Source organism: Camellia sinensis, chromosome 2, assembly GCF_055761805.1.
Source record: "Camellia sinensis isolate YWXY chromosome 2, ASM5576180v1, whole genome shotgun sequence".
Classification (NCBI taxonomy): Eukaryota; Viridiplantae; Streptophyta; class Magnoliopsida; order Ericales; family Theaceae; genus Camellia; species Camellia sinensis.
Window position 1 is genome coordinate 152621555 of NC_138962.1, and position 21538 is coordinate 152643092.

Consider the following 21538-nt stretch of genomic DNA (forward strand, 5'->3'; position numbering starts at 1 on the left):
TTCACAATAGGCGACTAAAAAAATTATCAGTCGCTGTTACTCTAGTTTTTCAGCTACTAAATTTTATTTTAGTCATAGTATACTAATTTTCGCCAACTAAAATAAATTTAGTCGCCAAATAATAGCCACATTTGCACTGTTACTCTTTCGCGACTAAGAATTTGGTCGGCAAATATGCAGTTTTGGCAACTAAAAAATATTTAGTCGCGGTATACTCAATTTTTTTCAACAAAAGAACAATTAGTCGCAAATAGTCAACTTATGGAAACTAAAAAACATTTTAGTCGCTAAAAGATTTATAATATTTAGTGGGAACATATTTTAGGCACCCAGATTGGAGTCCCTTTCCTCTGTCTCTCTCTCACACAGAGAACCTCACCTCTTCACTTCACCGAAATCCCTTACCATCGTTGCTCACGTCCGTCGCACATCATCACCTCTGCAAATCACCACTGCCACCGCCGCAATACAAACAGGTTCTTTCTCTTTCTTCCCTCTCTCTTTTGCTCTTTTTCTCTCTCTCTCGCTCTCAGTCGCTCGCTCCCTGTCTTTGTCTCTGTCTCTCTCTCCCTTCCTTTATTTTCCCATTTCTCACTCATGCTTTAGGGTTTTACATTATTTACCAAGTCTAATTTCGTGTTGATTTCTGAAATGGGTTTGGTTTAAGTGGTTTGATTTCTATGGTTTTATGGGTTTGATGTAGTAAATAGGTTTAATTTAAGCGGTTTGATACCTTTTCCCCTCTTTTTCTTTCTCTCTCGTTAGGCTCAAAGCCCTAATCCGACTCATTGTGTATGTATTTACATGTATGGTTGCTCATTGATTGTGTATGTATTCTCATGTATTTTGATTATTTCAATTGAAAATTAATGCTATGATTCTATTAGTAAAGAATTTATTTGCTTCCCTTTTATGATTATTTCTCTGGGAATTTTGTGGTATTAAACTAAGTTCAAAATATTGTGGTTTGAGGTTGGTTTTGGGTTTCTAAGCATTTCATATAATACAATAGATGTTTTGTATCTCTTCTTACATAAAGAAGTTATTGATTTGGGTATAAAGTGTGAAATGGTGTCTGATTTACATCATCTGTGGATGGAGTATTAGCTTAGCAGCCTTGTGGTGTAGAAGTATGTATAGGGCAAGTGATAAACTTTCAGAAACATTTGGAATTTGGTCTAATGCCATCCTTTCATAGTACTTCCGAGCTACCACAATCACATTCTTTAGGAAACACTTCTAAAAGCTTTAAAGTAGCATAACTACGCTCATAAACTGTTGTATGTTCGAGTTTCTAAGCTAATCATTCTTCATAAAATTTAGAATTTTGGTCCTAAACATGACCTTTTTCTAAAATACGCTAATTACAAAATATATGCTCTTTTCCCCTTAATATAGTCAAAAACACAACTCATTTATCAAAAAAATCCGACTGATCGCTCTCTCTGAGTCTATGTAACATAGCTCATATGAGAGTATTAGACCACTTGCAAAATTACTAAATTGAGGGATTCATAATTCTTGTGCAATTTGTGAGGCTTTTAACCTTCAAACTTGCAAGAGTAATGGTTTTTCTATTCTTTCAAGTTTGGCTGGTAGCAATATTAGTCTTTGGACTCTAGGTTTTTAGTTTTTATTTTTTTATTTTGTTCCTGTATTACAACTCAATTGCTGCATTTTCCTTACACCTTTCTAAATATTTTTTGCTAGCATAGCTGGGAATGTCTGAATTATTTGAGGTTTGCTGCATCGTAGTGATACCAAATGTTACTCTCGCTTCGTTACTCTACTTTGCCATTCAATCAATCAATTTATGTCTAAAATTTTTATTCACTACTACTATTAATTAATTTTTTTCATTGGTTGACCTCTATATCTATCTCAATTTTCTATTTCTCCCTTTTCCTACCAGGGGCCAGAGAGTTGAATTGGGTTTGAGAAAAAAAAAAAGGTGGTGTTTGATTGACAAGAGGATGTTGCTGAAGTTTTATTGACCTACTTTAGTTTTAAAAACCCTCTAATTTTCCTTCTTTAATAATTATTTTTGTCTTGTTCCATAACATTTCAATTTGATTCGTTTGGTTGGTGGAATTAATGGGGAAGGCCATCCACTCTAGTGTACTGTAAGTAGTAGTCGGGAAGGTCAATCCTACTTTTGAAAATGTTTTGCAGATTTGGTCTTGAGTATGACCTGGATCTCTTCAATATTGTTGTTGTTCCAGATTTTAACATGTAAGTCTCAACATATTCAATGCTTCTCACATATGTCATTTTCCTTAATATTTGATGTGCTTTGTTATTTTCCGCTTTTAAAAAAAGTCAAGGTTGTTTATAGTTGAAAAGTGCCATAATAAAAAGTTTGCATTCTTATGTGCAACAGTTCTCATTTCTAAGCCACATCAAATGTCATAATCCATGAGATCAACAAGGCCAATAATATGTATGATTAATCAATATTTTTTATGAAAATTGCTATATGAGTTGGCAAACTTTAAACAAATATTGATTGTGTCATGGACTTTATTTCACCAACTTGGTCATTCACCCATAATTTAAGAATAAAATCATCAAAGTACATGTTACCAAGATTCTGGATATATAAAGCTAGTGAAGGACTTCAAAGTCTGAAATGATTGAAAATATCAGGACAATACAGCATAATAGACAATACTTGGCAATATATGATCATCACTATTTCTAACTATCATATTTGCATATGATGAACATTCTAACTTTACGTGTGCTCGTAGATGTCATGAAACTGACTGATCAATATTGCAGAACATGAGGAGCCTTTCCACTTCTTACTTCAAGTTGCATAACATCTTCTTAATTTCCTAACTCACATCTTTTGATATTGTATTTCCATCCTTTGTTATTTCATCAATGTACTCCCAATTATGGTAAACATATTACTTTAACTTTGTACTTGCAGAGTGATGGAAAACAGCAGACTTCAAGGTCAAATTCCAGTCGCTCTCTTCAGCCTTGCTCAGTTGCAGACTCTGTAAATTTCAGTTCAATCTCATTTGGTGTTACATTTCATATAATGCTTTAGAATCCAAAGTAAATTGTAACCTACCTAGGCTTAACATAATTGATTCTGCTTAAATATCTTGTATCATGAACATTATAATAAAAAACCAATTTGCTTTTGGCATGTGGTGGCAATGTATTGAGCTACAACTAGCTTAATGGCATTTTAGATGTTAGAGGCCTCTGAAATCATGGAACTAGAGGCCTAGGCTTAACATAACTGATTACTTCTACACTTATTTTAAAATGACCTCTGAAGCTAGAGGCCTAGGCTTAAAATGACATCTGTAGAGAAGTGTGAATAATTTACTTTCTTGAAGATAAGTATGCTTGTCAGTCTTTTTTATAAAAAAATTGAAAATGTGTATTAAATTTGTGAATTTTCTCAGAGCCATAAAGGATTGGGAACCACTTGCCACCTTTCCTTTGCTTGTTGAAATGGGTTGGTATGAAATGCAGTGTTTAGTGAGTGTATTGGTGCTTATAGGGATGACAATTTGTGAATTTGTTTAGAAAGTGATATATTTACATTTAACCACTTTAACAGCTGACTTAAGAACAATCATAGTGTATTTGTTAACACCAAAATTAGGATTTGTTTAGAAAGTGATATATATATATATATATATATATGGATAATTTTGTGGTCGGATCAATTTATGCACATCTCGATTAATTCTAAGGACCTATGGGGACAGATGAGATAGGACCTGTGGAGACAAACATGATGTAATTAGCATACGTAGGTTGGGAGTTGGCATGAAAAAGGCAATAAACTTAGACGAAAAAGGCCTTTCGAGGCCAAAAATTCACAACAGCCCCCGAACGACTCTATGGATGCCACGGGTAGCTTTCTCGTGTGAAATAGGACTTGTGGGGACAGACGGGATATAATTAGCACACGTAGGTTGAGAGTTGGCGTGAAAAACGCCATAAACTTAGCCGAAAAAGGCCTTTTGGGGGTGAAAATTCAAAGTAGCCCTTGAACCACTCTATGGATGCCATCATGCCACAGGTAGCTTCCTCTTGTCAAATAGGACATGTGGGGATAGGTGGGATGTAATTAGCACGCGTAGGTTGGGAGTTGGCGTCAAAAACGCCATAAACTTAGTCGAAAAAGGCTTTGCGGGTCTGACTATGTTGCACAACCTTACATTGATTGTAATTTTTTAGGGGCTACATGTTTTCTCATCACTACTGAATATGCTACACAACCTTAAATTGATTGTCATTTTTAAGGGGCTACATTTTTCCTCATAACTGTTGAATATATATGCTGCACAACCTTACATTGATTGTCATTTTTTGGATGCCAATGGACTTTTAATCCTGTGCACTTTGCGTTGTTTTGGTTCCTAACATTTCAATAATGTTAATTTCATTTTCAAAATATTATGATTGAGGGATGAAACCACCTCAGCCAAAAATTCAAAATTCAAAACGAAAAAATCCCTTTACAGATCTATTAACTTTTTTTTTTTTTTTTTTTTTGCGTGGTCTTATGTTGAAATGCTATATGGAACTAATGTGTGTAATTATTTATTTTTATTTTTATTTTTTTTGTAGATGGATTTTGGCATTGACATGTGGATCTTCCATTTTTCTGTACAGAGGATAATTTACACTTTTGAACAGTTGGGAAGTTTTTTGTCGTTCTCTGCCTTTTGTATGGAATTTGGATGAATCATACATATAATTTTTGGCGGGGTACATAATAATTTTTGGTATGCTTATTTGTTATGTATGGCATTATTATTTCTAATTGGAATATATATAGTTGGTTTGTATATAAGTTTTCATTAAAAGGTATTCTTTTTTGTTTGATGGTTGTAAGTGAAATATGCGTTATGGAATGGGCACTACAAGAAATTATATTTTTCGCGACTACTTTTAGCGACTACGTCAATTTTCATAGCCCAAAGTATATTTTTGGCGACACAGTGGCAAATTTCATTAGTAAAGGTAGACCTTTACCGACGTAATTTACTACCGTCGCTAAAAAAACATAACATTCACTAAGCGCCAAAATTATTGGTTGGCGCCAAAATTTCAAGATTTCTAGCTATGAGGTGTAACGCCCTCAAAATAAACCCATTATATAAACATCATTGACATGCATTATTTAAAGAAAACAATGTATTAATTCATTCATCCGAATATTGCTAGATAAAAGCATTACATGTAACATCGAATAAAATGCCCTACAGGCTTACATCTTTCCAAGCCAACACTTGGATACAAAAACACGAGTTCCAACTCAATACAAGTAAAGCCCTAGGCTTGAATGTTTACATGTACTAATAAATAAAGACAAATAACTAATGTTATTCTTCCTCAAAATCCAGAAGCCAAACCCTCTCAAGCTAAGTCCTTGGAGGTAGCTTATCACCTGAACCTGAAAATGATGTTCCCAAAAAGGGTGAGCCACAGCCCAGTAGAAATATACTAAACCACATATAAGTAATGAATAAAGCAATAGCATTCAACAGATGGTTGACCAAGATAATCAATAACTTCATTTTACAGTCTCAAGACACTATTGTCTAAGACACGTTTTACTTTTCAATTTTATCAACATGGCTCAGAACCTGGCCAAACTTACAACAGTGAATTATATATATTATATTCACACTCCTCACATATCAACAAACGAATGAGACCCAAGCTCAAATCAAAACACTTCATACTTCCAGTTTGATACACATTTTAGTGCTGTATCAATAAAACACTTCAATATAAATAAGCACACACAAAAGTGTGGTTAATGGAGTCCATCCCCTATCTCCTCCCAAACAAAATCCGGTTTAGAGGTCCATCCCCTATCTTCCCCTAAACCGTGGAGTACATCCCCTATCTCCTCCCACACACAAAGCAATGTATGCAAATGCAATGCTCAATCAATACACGTATTTTCTGTATCAATACCATAGTCAAAATTAATGACTTAACCAAAGTGATTAGTTTCAGTTATTCCTAATCCACATGCAATGTCTACAACAATCACGACTATCCTCCACCGATAGTCCAAAACAGTTATTTCTAGACTGGAAATAAATATACCAACAATCCAACAGGCGAGTGATTTACATTATTCAACTACACCATTTAATCAACAAATTTCCCAATTCTATGAATTACTTATACAAATTAATTCAATAATACAACTAGGGTTTTCCCAAAATTCACCAAAGTATCCCCAACATATCAAAATACCAAAACTCAGAACAAAACCTATAAAATGGAGTAGGAAATCCCTACCTCGAAGAAAACAACACAAATGATGAAGACAAAGATGAGTGCCCAAATACCAAAGTGTTCCAGATCGCCCAATGTTCAGATTAAATGAAAGCCCTCGACTCCCTCTATCTTTTTAATAAAGCAACTAGGGTAGAAACACCCTATAAAGTGATGAAACCTAAGAGAGAAGGTGGGTAGAGGAAGAGAAAACTCGGAACTAGGGTTTTTGGATCAAAAGATCATGAAAAAACGTTTTAAAAACCGCTGCTACGTATTTAAACTGGACAGGCTCGCTCGAGCGAAGACTTGGTCGCTCGAGCGAAGACTTGGTCGCTCGAGCGACCAGACACAAGAAACTACGCTCGAGCCAAGGAAGCCTTGCTCGAGCCAGCAACCCAAAAGCTCGCTCGAGCGAAAGAAAACTCGATCGAGCGAAGAACTCAAACCCTCAGGTTTGAAACCAGACACACGCTCGAGCGAAGGAACTATAGCTCGAGCGAAGGATGAACTAACTCGCTCGAGCGAAGAAAAGCTCGCTCGAGCCAAGAATGTAAAGCTACAGGTCCATACTGGACGCCATCTCTCGCTCGAGCGACCAAACCCCGGCTCGAGCGAAGAACCAAAAACTCCATCTCGCTCGAGCGACCAACTACTCGCTCGAGCGAAAACCCAAAAACCTGGACAGCAACACTTGGTTCCTAAACCCAACCAACCTGAAACAAACCTGCCCAACACATCCTATAATTCCAAATGAGAAAATAAAGGACAACAACAACAATTATACAGTGATAGATTCTACGGAACCTAAGTCCGGATACAATAATCAAAAGGGAAAAGACCGGGGTCGCTATAACCTCCCCCCCTTAAAAGAATTTCGTCCCCGAAATTAAGCATAAAGTTTGAAAACAAGTTTTCTCAAATTCCAACAATATGATAACTCAATAATAAACAAATTCCATCCCTTAACAAAGAGGCATATCACAATATGTAAAGAAAACATATATCTCAACCTGCATTAACACCATGCAATCTGCTTCTTTCAATTTCAACAATTTTCAATATATTCAACATATACAATGTTTCCTTAAACTTCCATTTCGAGGCAAGTTTCAAAATATTTTCATTAACCAAAACATTCTCAATGTTTTACAGCTTATGACATATATAGAAAGCTTTACAGTTCGACAATATTACAAAAATTAATTACAAGATTACAAGTCAATAAACATGTCCGGATATTTCTCGCGGACTTCCAACTCACGTTCCCAAGTGGCTTCCTCCACCCCGTGATGTTTCCACAAAACTTTGACCAAAGGGATGGTTTTGCCTCGCAAAACTTGATCCCGCCTATCTAAAACCCGAACCGGTCTCTCCTCATACGAAACATCCTCATCAATCACTAAATCAGTCCAATCCAACACATGTGATGGATCCGGCTCATACTTCCGAAGCATACTCACATGAAACACGTCATGTACTCCGGCCAACTGCGGTGGTAAAGCTAATCGATAAGCAGCCTCGCCAATCCTCTCAAGGATCTCAAACAGACCAATGAACCGAGGGGACAACTTCCCACTCTTCCCAAATCTCATCAAACCCCGTCTAGGTGATATTTTCAGAAAGACATGATCACCGACCTCAAATACCAAAGATCTCCTCCTACGGTCGGCATAAGATTTCTGACGACTCTGTGCTGTAACAAGTCTCTTACGAATAAGCTCAACTTTCTCCGTTGTTTCCCTTACCAACTCCGGACCCAACAGAGGTGCATCACCCACCTCGGCCCAACAAACAGGAGACCTACACGGTCGGCCATACAAGGCCTCAAACGGTGCCATACCGATACTAGACTGGAAACTGTTGTTGTAGGCAAACTCCACCAACGGCAAGTGCCTCTCCCACGACCCACTAAAGTCTAGAACACAACCCCGAAGCATATCCTCAAGGATCTGAATAGTACGCTCGGACTGCCCGTCAGTCTGAGGATGATAAGCCGTGCTAAAGGTCAACTTAGTGCCCAAGGCACTCTGCAAACTCTGCCACAACCTGGCAGTAAAACGAGTATCTCTATCTGAGACAATCGTCACTGGAACCCCGTGTAACCTCACTATGTCCCGAATGTACAAGTCGGCAAGATGATCTACCGAATCTCTCACGCGCATAGGAATGAAGTGCGCCGACTTAGTCAACCGGTCTACAACCACCCAAATAGCATCACTACCCCGCTGAGTCCTCGGAAGACCCACAACGAAGTCCATAGTGACGTGTTCCCACTTCCACTCGGCAATAGGCAAGGGTTGCAACAAACCCGCCGGCCTCTGATGTTCGGCCTTCACTTGTTGACAAGTAAGGCACTTGGACACGAAAACTGCCACATCTCTCTTCATACCCCGCCACCAAAACTGGCGACTCAAATCCTGATACATCTTAGTGCCTCCCGGATGTACCGCAAGGCGTGAATAATGAAACTCTCGGAGTACCTCCTCTCGACAAGACTCCGGCACAAACAGACGGTCTCGGTATCTCACACTCAGGTCGGGATACACCGTCAAACCCTTCTCAACCTTCCCACCAGAAATCTTCTCACGAAGAGATTCTACCTCAAGGTCAACCCTCTGAGCCTCTAACACTCGAGTCACAAGTGTAGGCTGTGCAACAACAGAAGACAAGGCCGCAGTCTCAACGGATTCGCCCAGAAGCAAATCAAACTCTCCGAGTGCACCCAACATCTTCCACTCCCGAATGGCTATACTAGCTATGTCACCAACAGGTTTCCTGCTAAGGGCATCGGCCACCACATTGGCCTTTCCCGGATGATAATGCAACTCAAAGTCATAATCTTCTATAAACTCCATCCACCTCCTCTGCCTCAAGTTCAAGTCTTTCTGTGTAAACAAATATTTCAGACTCTTATGATCCGAGAATACCTCGAATCTCTCACCATAAAGATAATGCCTCCAAATCTTCAAGGCAAATATCACAGCTGCTAACTCTAGATCATGCGTAGGGTAATTCTGCTCGTGATTTTTCAACTGACGTGAACCATAGGCAACTACTTTCCCTTCTTGCATTAATACACAACCCAGACCCTCTCGTGAGGCGTCACAATAGACTGCATAACCCAATCCTCTCTCTGGAATAATCAATACTGGAGCGGTGGTCAGTCTAACTTTCAACTCCTGAAACGACTTTTCACAAGTTTCACTCCATACAAATTTGACTCCCTTCCGAGTCAATCTAGTCAAAGGCAAAGCTAATCTGGAGAAATCTTTCACAAACCGACGGTAATACCCAGCTAACCCCAGGAAACTGCGGATCTCAAACACACTCTTAGGCTGTGCCCACTCTTGCACTGCCTCCGTCTTGGATGTATCAACAGACACTCCCTCCCCGGATACTACGTGGCCTAAGAATTTGACTTCCCTCAGCCAGAACTCACACTTCCCAAACTTGGCATACAGCCTATGGGCTCTAAGTAACTCAAGCACCACCCTTAAGTGTGCCTCATGCTCCTCCTCAGAAGGCGAATAGATAAGGATGTCGTCCACAAAGACGACCACAAACTGATCCAAAAATTCCCGGAAGATCCGGTTCATCAAGTCCATAAAGACTGCCGGTGCATTGGTGAGCCCGAATGGCATCACCAGAAACTCATAATGGCCATACCGCGTACGGAATGCCGTCTTCGGAATATCCTCATCCCTGACCCTCAACTGGTGGTAACCCGATCTCAAATCTATCTTAGAGAAACAACGGGAACCCTTCAACTGGTCAAACAGGTCATCTATACGAGGCATAGGGTACTTATTCTTAACCGTAGCCCGATTCAACTTCCGGTAATCTATACAAAGTCTCAAAGCACCACCTTTATTTTTAACAAAGAGGGCCGGTGCTCCCCAAGGCGAAACACTAGGATGAATAAAACCCTTGTCTAGCAACTCCTGGAGTTGTATTTTCAACTCAACTAACTCGGCTGGGGCAAAACGATAAGGTGCCATAGAAATCGGCGCCGTGCCGGGCACTAAATCAATAGAGAACTCAATCTCCCGATGCGGTGGCAAACCAATAAGATCCTCAGGAAAGACGTCCGCGTACTCACAAACCACCCTTGGCAACACAATCTGGGTCTCAGCATCCTCACTAATCGAAAGGTTAGCAAGTAGACCACTAAGCTCACTCCGTCCTCGCGGAACATACCCCGGTGGCAACACATCACCAACCCGATCCCCCAGAAAATGAAAATACTCTCCGCTCACGGTACAACAAGTGACCCTCTGGCGGTAGCAATCAATAACCGCCCGGTATGACGATAACCAGTCCATACCCAAAATAACATCAAAACCCCGCATAGGCATAACTACAAAGGAAAATGGGATTCTATGATAATCGACCTCTATATCACAACCCCTAACACCTTGTTTCAAGATCAATTCACCCCCAAGAGGTGACACTACACAAATAGGAGATGCTAACTGTGCTAACTCCAACTCCAAAATAGATGCAAATGCAGCAGACACAAAGGAATGAGATGCACCCGTATCAATCAAAACATTAGCAACCGAGTTGCAAAACAAGAAGGTACCTCTCACAACTGATGGTGCCGGCACAAGATCCTGCGCGGTAACTGCATACACGCGCCCAGACGACCTCTGATCAACCTGCTCACCCCTAGGAGCATAAGATTGCTGCACTGACTGGGACGATGAAGCCCCCTGATTGACCCTTGAGGCCTGACCTGACTGAGCTGGCTGCTGACCCTGAATCGGCCTCAAACCAGATGCACCAGGTGTGCCACCCAACTGCGGGCAATACCTCTTCATATGCCCTGGCTGACCACACTGATAACACGAAAGTGGCTGGCCTCTACCCTGACTCTGGCTCTGAGATCGAGCCGAAGAAGATGCTGCTCTCTGAACTCCTCCCCTCTGAGGACAAACTGGAGACTTGTGACCCAGCTGGCCACACTTGAAGCAGGTAATGTCTCCCTGACTACCTTTCCCCGAACTAGCACTCGGCACAGGAAAAGTCGATCTAGAAAAACTACCCTGAGACTGTTGAGGATTAAAACCCTTCTGTCTCCTACCATCACCCTGACTGTCCTGACTCCTCTTGGAGCCCTTCTGTCCTTCCTCCTCCTCCTGCATCATGATCTCCATATGGGCTGCAGCATCAACCATACGCCCATAATCCCGAATCATCGTTCCCCCAACTCTCAGCTTGAGGCCACGCCTCAACTTCTTCTCAAACTCAATACAACGGCGTTCCTCAGACGCCACCAACTCAGGTGCAAACCTGGACAAACTAGTAAATGCAGCCTCAAACTCGGCCACTGAAGAACTCGACTGCTTAAGCTGGCAGAACTGGTCTCTCAGCTTCTCCCTAACTGCTGGAGATAAGAACTTCTCCTGGAAAGCATTCACAAAAGCCTCCCAAGTACCTCCAATACGACCCTTAGTAAACTTCCACCACTGACCCGCATCCCCTTTCAACTGGAAAGATGCCAAGGTCACTTTCAACCCCTCGTCTTCAATGCCAAGCATCTCAAACGTCTTCGTTGTCTGTTCGAGCCATTCATCTGCCTTAAGCGGCTCTTTAGGATCACCCAAAAATTCATCCGGATTAGACCGGAAGAACTCCCTCTTCAGAAAGGCAGGTCCAGCATCTGCAACTACCACCTGAGCTTGATTCTCAGCTCTAAGAATGCCTACTGACTCCCTGAATGCCCCTGCTATCTCTCGGGCTAGAGCGCCCATAGCCTGCTGGCCTACTGGCTCGGCCACATTGGCCTGGCCAACTCCGTCCTGAACTGCTGGAACCTCCTCCGGCACAGGCACCTCCTGCCTACCCGGCCTACCACGCCTACCGCGTCCTCGTCCTCGTCCTCGTCCTGACATCCTAATAAAGGAAACACAAACATTAGCACATTAATAAATGTGCCGAAACTAAACACTCACGTCCTAATGCATTGGACAACAATAATTCATTCCACATAAGCACGTAATCACATAAGCACCTACGAATTTCATTCCCGGATAATGATAGTCCCAATGCGTTACTATAGTTCCGGTTGGAAGCAGCAGTGATCAAGTGCCTTTCCAACAAGACTACTAGAAACTCAAGGGTCCAATCAACATCCTAGAAACTACATTCCATACCCACATAATCACATAAACATGTTATCACATAAACATATAACATTACACTAAGTCTCTATCAAACGAGACGAACCCACTGTGATACTAATCACTTCCCACGTACCCAAAGTATTCAAACCCGGTACGCTCTGATACCAAGTTGTAACGCCCTCAAAATAAACCCATTATATAAACATCATTGACATGCATTATTTAAAGAAAACAATGTATTAATTCATTCATCCGAATATTGCTAGATAAAAGCATTACATGTAACATCGAATAAAATGCCCTACAGGCTTACATCTTTCCAAGCCAACACTTGGATACAAAAACACGAGTTCCAACTCAATACAAGTAAAGCCCTAGGCTTGAATGTTTACATGTACTAATAAATAAAGACAAATAACTAATGTTATTCTTCCTCAAAATCCAGAAGCCAAACCCTCTCAAGCTAAGTCCTTGGAGGTAGCTTATCACCTGAACCTGAAAATGATGTTCCCAAAAAGGGTGAGCCACAGCCCAGTAGAAATATACTAAACCACATATAAGTAATGAATAAAGCAATAGCATTCAACAGATGGTTGACCAAGATAATCAATAACTTCATTTTACAGTCTCAAGACACTATTGTCTAAGACACGTTTTACTTTTCAATTTTATCAACATGGCTCAGAACCTGGCCAAACTTACAACAGTGAATTATATATATTATATTCACACTCCTCACATATCAACAAACGAATGAGACCCAAGCTCAAATCAAAACACTTCATACTTCCAGTTTGATACACATTTTAGTGCTGTATCAATAAAACACTTCAATATAAATAAGCACACACAAAAGTGTGGTTAATGGAGTCCATCCCCTATCTCCTCCCAAACAAAATCCGGTTTAGAGGTCCATCCCCTATCTTCCCCTAAACCGTGGAGTACATCCCCTATCTCCTCCCACACACAAAGCAATGTATGCAAATGCAATGCTCAATCAATACACGTATTTTCTGTATCAATACCATAGTCAAAATTAATGACTTAACCAAAGTGATTAGTTTCAGTTATTCCTAATCCACATGCAATGTCTACAACAATCACGACTATCCTCCACCGATAGTCCAAAACAGTTATTTCTAGACTGGAAATAAATATACCAACAATCCAACAGGCGAGTGATTTACATTATTCAACTACACCATTTAATCAACAAATTTCCCAATTCTATGAATTACTTATACAAATTAATTCAATAATACAACTAGGGTTTTCCCAAAATTCACCAAAGTATCCCCAACATATCAAAATACCAAAACTCAGAACAAAACCTATAAAATGGAGTAGGAAATCCCTACCTCGAAGAAAACAACACAAATGATGAAGACAAAGATGAGTGCCCAAATACCAAAGTGTTCCAGATCGCCCAATGTTCAGATTAAATGAAAGCCCTCGACTCCCTCTATCTTTTTAATAAAGCAACTAGGGTAGAAACACCCTATAAAGTGATGAAACCTAAGAGAGAAGGTGGGTAGAGGAAGAGAAAACTCGGAACTAGGGTTTTTGGATCAAAAGATCATGAAAAAACGTTTTAAAAACCGCTGCTACGTATTTAAACTGGACAGGCTCGCTCGAGCGAAGACTTGGTCGCTCGAGCGACCAGACACAAGAAACTACGCTCGAGCCAAGGAAGCCTTGCTCGAGCCAGCAACCCAAAAGCTCGCTCGAGCGAAAGAAAACTCGATCGAGCGAAGAACTCAAACCCTCAGGTTTGAAACCAGACACACGCTCGAGCGAAGGAACTATAGCTCGAGCGAAGGATGAACTAACTCGCTCGAGCGAAGAAAAGCTCGCTCGAGCCAAGAATGTAAAGCTACAGGTCCATACTGGACGCCATCTCTCGCTCGAGCGACCAAACCCCGGCTCGAGCGAAGAACCAAAAACTCCATCTCGCTCGAGCGACCAACTACTCGCTCGAGCGAAAACCCAAAAACCTGGACAGCAACACTTGGTTCCTAAACCCAACCAACCTGAAACAAACCTGCCCAACACATCCTATAATTCCAAATGAGAAAATAAAGGACAACAACAACAATTATACAGTGATAGATTCTACGGAACCTAAGTCCGGATACAATAATCAAAAGGGAAAAGACCGGGGTCGCTATATGAGGCTTATTTTTTAGTAACACAATAAGTGTTGCTATTAGTGTGCTTACTTTTGCCGACGACAAGTTGGCATGGGCAAAGACTTAAACATTTAGCGATGATAACACTATTCGTCGGTAAAAGTTTTACTAGTGAAATTAGGTGATTTAGTGATTTGTGTTTTTATTATAACTTTTCAAAGATTTTTAATATTCTAATTATTGAATTGTAAAATTAAAGTAATTATCGAATTAGATCACAAAATGAACCCATCAAGCACAAACACACTCTTAAGTTGAAATGGCTAATTCGGGTTAATCTAAACTTTTCCGAAGAATTAGATTATCAATTTCAATATGTTTTGTTTTATTTTTAAAAACTTGTTTCAGAATTTTTTTTTTTAAAAACTAAGAAAATTTGGTGAAAAAATAAAAAAATACTTATTATTTTTGTATAATTTTATCTTTTAGGAGGTCATAAATAATTTTTAAAACTTTAAAAATATATTTTTTATTTTTATTGTTCTCAAATTAGTTTTAATTTTTTCCAAAAAAAAAAAAATCTAAAAATTGTTTTTGTTATTTTTTGTTTTTGTGATTTGCCTCTAGAAATTGTTGAGGCGGTGAATGTTCCCTCTCAAAATTCCCTTTTTGTTTTTCCAGGATAGGTAAGCCCCCTCATTAGTCTCCCCGATTTTCACTCTTGCACAGCCTTCTCTCACAATTCGTAGTTCTCTCTCCCTCACAATCGCACACGACATAGACGTTTGTTGATCGTCAGGTTGTTGCCGTTTGATGCTGCTATGCGAGACCATCGGTGCTTCATTTTGCCCCTATAGGTTTGTTCCCTTTTTGCTTTGTATCTCACTTCCCCTGTTTTTTTATTATTAATTTGGTTTTCTTCGATCTGTCTTTGATATCCACATGATTTTGTTGTTCGAAATGCAACTGTCGATAAACTATATGGAGTATTTAACTACTGATGTGAAATCAAAGTAAGTTTTATAGGTTTTTGATTGAATTAGGTTTAGAATAAAATCTGTATATCAATGCCCTCATTTTGTATTTTGATCTGATGTACTCTGTAAGTGAACATTTTCTGAAATGTCTCTGTCCCTTGCTTTGTGATCATTTTTAAAGCATCTCTAAATATATTATTTAGTACTTCTTTTTTTTTTTTTTGAAAATCATGAAATATTGCACTTTCCCCCTAAAATATATATGTGTGCATATATTTAAGTTTACAAAACAAAAACATAAACAGGCATCTGGGTGTTATTCAAATGATAGGAAAATTAAAAACTCCAAAGATTCGAAAAATATGCATTCATAACTGCAAAATTGACAGAGTCACTCCCAACCATACTTCATTCACATAACCAAAAACATGATAAAAGAAACAGAACAAACCATATCCTAAATACCCAAAGACATTACCAAAGAGTTGAATAGCTTCCCTAACTAAAAGCAATAAGATTCACTAGCAATGTTGAATAATATTTGCATCTTAAATTTAGTGCTTTCCTATGACTAGGACCTAATTATATTTACAAGGGATAATTGACTCTTTTACCACTAACATATTTTTGTTTGTGTTCTTTTGCTTTCCCCCTGCCCTTTATAAGAAACAAATTCAGTAAAAGGCAGAGAAAGGAAACAACCCAAGTGTACTTGAATTGTACTAGGGGGATGGGGATAAACGAAAGGCATACCCATGCTTGAATGAAGGTTGTGTACTTGTTGCATTAGTCGCAGGTAGGTCCAGCCTATGCTTGAATGAAAGTTTTAAGCTATGTTATGTAAGATAGTAGCAACATGGTACTGATAAAAGTGCTGAAAATTAAAACAAGGCTTCTATAACAGTGAGCTCTTAAAACTCAACCTTATTAGTTTGTTTTCTTCTAGCCTTCCCAGGATTTCACCTAAGCTGAAACCTGTAGAGATTGCACATTCTATACTTCCATATCTTTAGAATTAGGTTGTTTTGGAAGCTCTATGGAGTGGCCTAAGGTAATACTACAAAGCCTTTCAATTTGGACACCAAATCAAATATTCCCTTCATAAAATAGTATCAATAGTATCAATAAAAACATAAATTGCTTACCTTAAATTTTGCACTTGTCTTTTCCTTCAAGAAATTCTTCCACTCATGCATTGATTTGATGTTGTCAGGTTGCAGTTTAAGCCTTGCTTCTTAATTAGGTGCCTTTCTTCTTCATTGACCTCACGTGACAAATCATATAGAAATGCCCAAGTAATAAAAACCTATAAATGCCATCATCTCCCAAAAAGCTTCAAAGAAAAAGAGAGAAAAACATAATACTCTGCATTCATGATATTTTGAATTCCTCATTTCAAAGCACCAATGCTCAACAAGTTACAAATGTGAACTAATGTTTTAACGAGATTTTTTTTTCCCCAAAATTGTTCCAGTGTTGATATATTCTACAAGCATTAAATATCATCCTATATCATATATACCTGTTCAACCAATAAAATAATCACATTATTAATTGATCTATAAAAAATTCATCTAGGATACATCCAACGTAATGATTTCTGCACTTACATTATTGGTTTGTAATGACTAGGGAAGCTGCATCAAGCTGGAGTGGGGAAGGTTCTTTCCTATTTACTTCAAGCTATAAGGGAACTTGTGGCTTTTAGCTCGAAGTATTACCCCCGCTTTTCATGTAATGCACACCTCAATCATTCATTTTTCCATTTTGAACTCTGAGAATTTGTTTTCTTGTTTCAGAATTCGAGAAAGAAAGGAATCTATAACTATGTTGTTGTGTGGAACTAGTGGTCGTGGCAAATCTACATTGTCGGCACTGCTGGTATATCTATTTTGTTACTGAAAGCATTAGTATTCTTTTTACATTTTGGACATGGAGAATTAATGGAATTTCTTCAACCTCCCCTCATTTTTAAATCTGTCTTCTTCTTCTACTTTTTTTTTTTCCCCCATTCTTCTCCAACAATAGTGATTTTGTATATGATGCATGAATGGTTTTCAGTAGATGATCATTGATGCTGATTGTAACACCTGCTCGTTGATCTTGCAAAAAAAAAAAAAAAAAAAACCTTTCTTATTGTTGTGTTTACTTTTAATTTTTTCTACTAAACTTTCTGGATTCGCTATTTCAAGTGGAAAAAATCTCCATATTAGATAGTAAAAAACTGCTATCTAGGACATTGCTGGAAGCAAATGTGACAGATTGATTTGGAACTTTATAGTAGCATAGTGTTCCTGCATCTAACAGCTTATGTGCCTTCTTCCATCCTGTGCCTGAATGACTCTAGAGCACAAGGACTTATCTAGAATTCATTAATACTAGCTTATGATCTGAGATGGGGGACATAAGAAAATAGATAGCTTTACATTATGGATTTGGGAGTAGGATATTGGGGTTGTATGGGACAGATTTCAAATGACTCCATTTTCATTGATAATTCATATTCACAAATATTGGGCCCTTACATTCTTCATTTGTCTACCTGGGATTCAAATACAAGCTAGAATCTTGGAAGAAAACATGTGCAAGCCTTCCCTTCCAAATCATCAATTTAAATGCAACTTGTGTTTGCATCTGAGGTTGACTGCACCAGCCTTCAGAATGCTGAACAAAAATTGAGACTAATCATTGTACATTTAAAATATACTATCCTAATTTTTTTTTTTATTTATAGTCATGTCTTTATCTATTTTGCAAGGTAGCGGGTTGGGTATCACAACTGTGATATCTACTAACTCGATTCGGTATATGTTGAGGAGCTTTGTAGATGAAAAGCAAAATCCCATGGTTTGGGTGTGATAACCCTGTTCCGTATTATGCTAATTGGTCCTTATTATGAATGTGATTATGTGTTTGATATGATTTTGTGTGCAATTTATGTGAAAATATGTGGTTTTGAATTTCTATCTGTTCACCGTAGGAATATCTGTTTGATTATCTACTTTGGAAGTTAAATTGAAGGCCTTATCGGCCACCAAACCTGAAATTGATTACGCCATTAAGATTGGCATAATTTTTAGAGGTTACAGTGAAATTTAAGTGAAAATTGATTCGGATCAAATTAAATAGATTAAATTATGAATTAGTGCCCAATTAATTAGTATTAAAATAGTGTATATGAGAGAGAGCTTATATAAGGGCCCTATTACACTTTTGATCACTTTGTTTTAAACTCAAATCTGAATTACACATTTGTGAGAGTGAGGGGCCGGCTCTAGAGAGGGAGAAAGAAGGAGAATTGTGTGTTTGGCTCAAGTTTGAGAAATTAGAAGGTTGGACTCAAGATTCAACTAGAATTTGTGAAGATTAAAGCCTCTAGGTAAGTAAATTTATGGATCTTAGATTGTAATTTTGTGAATTCAAGGTTGAATAATGATCAAGAACATGAAATAAATTGATTATGATGAAATTGAGTTGGTTTTGTTGAATTGGAAGTCAATATGCACATGCATGTGAGAAATTGCTTTGAATTTGCATGCTTGAGCACAAAATGTATAATCCATGTGAGATTTTAGTTAAAGCTCATGTTTTTGACCATCTTTTCATCATCTAAGTTGAAAATGGGAGTTATATTCCACATGCATGTACAATTCATGAGAATATGAGTTTGAAATACATGGAATTGCTATGATGAAAACGAGTTTGGTGTAATTTGGAACATGCATGTAAGTAATTCATGGAATTGAGCTTCATAATGTTGTAATTTGGTGTTTGTACCATGTTAGTACATGTATATGTGAAGTTTGAGCCAAAATCATGTGTTTAGAGCCTTTGAATATCAAGTTTGAGCTCAAGATCAAGTTCTGGAAAACCCAGAATTCTTGACGTTCGCTCGAGCGGGGGAACCGCCGCTCGAGCGTAAAATACGAGCTCCTAGAATATTTTGCAGACATGATGTCCGCTCGAGCGGGGAAGTTCACGCTTGAGCGGGGAGCTATGTAGAATGACCTTCAACTCGAGCATCCAAGTTCACACTCGAGCGTAAAAGTGAGGCAACTAGTACTTTTGCAGACCTTATGGGTCCGCTCGAGTGGGGGAGTCTACGCTCGAGCGGGGGACCCCTGTTTCTGAAATTTTGTAAATGTGTTATGTGTCTCGTTTTCCGTTCTCTTTCACTTCTAAGTACTCTTAGGCATGCATTGAGCACTACGAATGAACTAAAAGAATAAGAAAGAAGCCTAAAGAGGAATATGTGAATTAAGGAATGGATTGAATCGTTTATGACCCATGTGTGTTATGTAATGTGTAGGGTCAAGCTCCAGGGCAAATCATCCAGCCGATCACTGTGAGTAATATCTTAATAGAGATATTTTGAAATATGTCATTTGTCCAACTACTTATTTCTCTATAAGTCTTATGAGTTTGTTGAGTTGAATTGTGGACAAATGTTCGCTATGCCATATGGTTGCGCCGAAGGCCAGTTTAACATGAAAGAATGAATAGACCGAAGGCCAGTTTGACATGAAAGAATGAATGGGCCAAAGGCCAGTTTGACATGAATGAAAGTATGAATGGGCTAAAGGCCAGTTTGGCATGAATGGAAGAATGAATGGGCCAAAGGCCGTTTGACATGAATGATATGAAAGAATGGGCCAGAGGCCGTATGACACGAATGAATTAGGCTCGAGGCTGTATGATGCGTTTGGAACCGCAATCACTTGACCTATACTTATATATATATATATATATATGTTAGATGGAAATACGAATTGGGCCCAAGGCCATTTGAAGCATGTTGTTCTAATTACCGTTTGTGTAACTTCTTTATTTGATATTATTCACTGGGCTTTCGCTCACGCTCATTTATGTGTCTGTAGGTGAGCCAAGGGAGGTCCAAACCCAGCCTCAGTGAAGTTTGTGTGGAACAACCAAGGTTTTGAAGAGTCAGCCCCTGCGTCTCACGCACGAGACTCGTCTTCGCCCTTTTGCTATTTTATCATTTTGTTTTGTTGGCGAGGACTTTGAATTACGTTTGTATATAGTTTGACTGGCTGACCTAGACTTGAAAGATCCTGTATGTACAGAACTTTGTGTTAGTACGTATTTTGATGTACATATTTCGATGTGAGTTATTAACTTGTATATGTATGGTTGTTATGACGTGCCATATAAGCACAACTCTAAGGATAAAGTTTTAAATTTGCTTCCGTTTGGCTCCCTACTTTGATGGGTTATGTCTTATTTGGTTTGAGGCCGTAGGTAATCTCGTGATTATTGGCCGGTTATGTCCTTAACCCATAGGGGCGTGTTCGGGTCATCACATTGGGCTTCAACATACCATGCTGGGGAATATTTGGATGCAAAGGCTGTTGTAGCAGCAAAGGCAAAAGAATAGCTAAAAAATTAGCTGGTGTTTCCCAGCCACTACCAAAAGATGATGCCTCTGATGGTTTTACAGTTGGAAAGTCTGATACCCAACCACCAAAAGTGGGTTCTAATGTTGCTGAATTTATCAGGCTGAGACAAATGGCCACTGAGGGATTTAAAGCACAAAGTGAAATGGCCACAGCCTTAACCGACTGATCACTGCATGGGAAGAACGAAATTTTTGCATGGCTATACAGGGCAGTCCAGTAGTTCGAATTGGGAGGAACCCTAGGGAAGTTGTCCTTTTAAAGGCGAAAAAAGCAGTGTTGGAGTATGGTGGTAGTGTTGCAAGATTAGCAGGACTTTACATATCCTTTATGAAAATGCAAGTTATAAGATTTACATATATCTATTGGTGAAACTTTAGGGAGTTATGGTCTGAATCAGTTTGTTATATACATGTATACCCACATATGTAAGCACACACACCCCACCTTAGCTCTCAATATAAAGCAAATAAAGGTGCACATGTTTATTGGTCAGAGAAAGGTACTGTTGACACTCGTCCAGATCACATCCTCAATCTTATACACTACGAGGTGAGTGTTTATCTTTGTGTATTTTTTATTGTCTTCTATGAATTACTGTCCTTGAGATTCTATCTAAG

General features: G+C 38.8%; 1 long non-coding RNA gene across 1 annotated transcript; it reads left to right on the forward strand.

Annotated features, from left to right (window-relative positions):
* The first annotated feature begins 307 nt into the window (after positions 1-307).
* LOC114268428 (uncharacterized) lies at positions 308-4845 on the forward strand. The gene is made up of 4 exons (XR_014361815.1): positions 308-476; positions 1913-2232; positions 2936-3007; positions 4603-4845. It is a non-coding gene; the product is annotated as an uncharacterized LOC114268428 (long non-coding RNA).
* The last annotated feature ends 16693 nt before the right edge of the window (positions 4846-21538 follow it).